Source organism: Cornus florida, unplaced genomic scaffold, assembly GCF_030987335.1.
Source record: "Cornus florida cultivar Cherokee Brave unplaced genomic scaffold, ASM3098733v1 CherokeeBrave_3.0.0_Hap2_Chr04, whole genome shotgun sequence".
Lineage (NCBI taxonomy): Eukaryota > Viridiplantae > Streptophyta > Magnoliopsida > Cornales > Cornaceae > Cornus > Cornus florida.
This window is the reverse complement of record NW_026775574.1, coordinates 51,573,686-51,576,095: the sequence shown is the minus strand read 5'-3', so window position 1 is coordinate 51,576,095 and position 2,410 is coordinate 51,573,686. Positions and strand designations below refer to the sequence as shown.

The 2,410-nt window shown below is 38.4% G+C and overlaps 1 pseudogene; it reads left to right on the top strand.

Annotated features, from left to right (window-relative positions):
* Positions 1-577: 577 nt before the first annotated feature.
* Positions 578-676, top strand: LOC132305623 (small nucleolar RNA R71; annotated as a pseudogene).
* The last annotated feature ends 1,734 nt before the right edge of the window (positions 677-2,410 follow it).

Below are 2,410 nucleotides of genomic sequence, written 5' to 3'. Positions count from 1 at the left end.
AGGTGGAAAGTATTTCCCTTGAAAACCGCCTTGGGAAGGGTTTGAGCCTTCCCCTTGGTTTTTCCAAGAGAAATTCGGGTGATTTCTCCAACTAGCATTGTAATGATTGCCGTAAGAATTACTCCCTTGGTTCACAAAAGTTGCATTAACTTGTTCATTAGGTTCATTTTGCACATGTCCATGGGGACAATGGGAAGTAGAATGAAGAACATTAGAACAAGTCATATAAGATCTATTTGATGCACGATGAGAATGGTTGGGGAAGGAAGATACTTGGTTCGCCGAGTTTTGGTTGATCAAGAATTGATCAAACCTTTTAGATAAGGATTTTATTTCGGCGGCTATCTCATTAGAGTGGTCGACTTGAAGTAAGCCAACACTCTTCCTACCTTGGGAATTTCTACCATTCTTTGATGATAATGTTCTATGCAAAGAGTTTTCACTCATGCTCTCATAAAGACGCCACACATCATCCTCATGCCTATCAATGTATAAGCCACCCATGGAAGCATCAACCATGCCCTTATAATTGTCCGATAAGCTTTCAAAGAAGTATTGAACTAATTGCCATTTGGGCATGTCATGATGTGGACATTTCCTAAGCAATTCATTGAAGTGTTCCCATGCCTCATGAAACGTTTCCCCATCCATATGTGAAAATTCTCTAATTGAAGATCTCATGGCATTGGTCTTGGAAACCGGATAGTACTTCTTCAAGAACTCTTGTTGCATTTCTGCCCAAGAAGTGATTGAAAAAGGCCTAAGGTTGTTAAACCAATATTTTGCCTTGTCTTTAAGGGTGAATGGGAAAAGTTTAAGCCTTAAAACCTCTTCCGGCATGTCCGTGTATTTCACGGTAGAACATACTTCAAGAAACTCATCCAAATGCTTATAAGGTTCTTCACTTGGAAGTCCACGATAGTTAGGAAGCATTTGGATGGTTTGTGGCTTGATTTCATAATGATGTGCTCTAAATGGAGGCAATTGAATGCATGTGGGTGCATTGTATTCATTAGGCACATAGTGATCTCTTAAAGCAAGAAGAGGATTAGCAATTGTAGGTGCAACATGGGCACCTTGATTTTGATTTCCTTGAATGATGGGAGGTTATGGAACATACATTGGCCTTGGTATTCCCAATGGAACTTGGCCTTGTTGTTGTGGTTGATGAATGAATGGCCTAGGAATGCCTAATAGTACTTGCATGTTATCATGATGTACATTGGGATAAAGGATACCTTGTTGGTCTATGTGACCAAGGTCCTCTACATGGTCCTCATTGTTTACTTCCATTGTAGAAGTAGAATGATTAAAATTACCCCTTCCCCTAGGTGTACGAACAATGGATTCTAAATTCAAATTAAGAGGGACAATAGTAGGACTTAATGACCTATGACCATGCATGCACAATTAAGACACAACAAGCAACAAGTAATGAACAAACTCTTCAATCAACAACAAACTTCCTCCATATGTCAATGATCCTATACTATCAACAATATGCAAAGAAGAATAAAATGCCTCCACGCGGGCTCACAATTTATCTATGAATTGAAAAAAAAGCGTCCACGCGGGCTAACGATTTAACTAAGGGATTGAGTAAAGAAAAGCTCACAAAGGTCCTTTAGCACTTCAACTCCAAATTTTTAGCTTTTAGCTTAGCAAATTTTTTTTTTATGATTTTAGCTTTTTCCTTTGCCCTGCTTGGTAGCTCCTTTGCTCAGTAGCTCCTTTGCTCACATTCTAACTCAATGCACCTTGTCAAAGAAGAACAAACACAACAAGTAACACAGAAGAAAATAAAAACAAAGTAAAGACACGATCAAAAGAGTACTAATCCTAATTGACTCACAAATATGACGTTTCCAATCAATCAATCAATTAATCCCCGGCAACAGCGCCAAAAACTTGGTGTGCCGAGGTCGCCATGCACCCAAAGCTTGAAATTGTGCACTTAGAGTGTGCGTGTGCAATGTAGCCAAGTTTTACATTTATAAGAGCCACTATTACCTCTAACTACAAAATATAGATAGGGCAAGTAGGGATCGCCCCAAGGGATTGATGTCGTATTTGTTGTGAAATCCAAATTAGGGCTAGTAGGTCGAGTGATCAAACAAGAGTTGGTTGGTTGATTTAATTTAGAGAACAAATTAAACTTAAAGTAAAAACAATAGAATGCAATAGAGAGTAAGTAAGAGAGAGAAGAATCTTGGGGTTTAGAGATCACCACTAAACATAGCTTTTCTACATCCTCAACAAATGATTAATGAGGGAAACATGTGTTGCAACATTGGTGTGTGTGTGTTAGGTTGATTAAATTAGCAAGGATGACCAATTAAGTATATATTGTCTAAGCAACATGGAGAAAAGCACAATATATCAAAGTAAGCCATTAATCCTTTCATTAAGC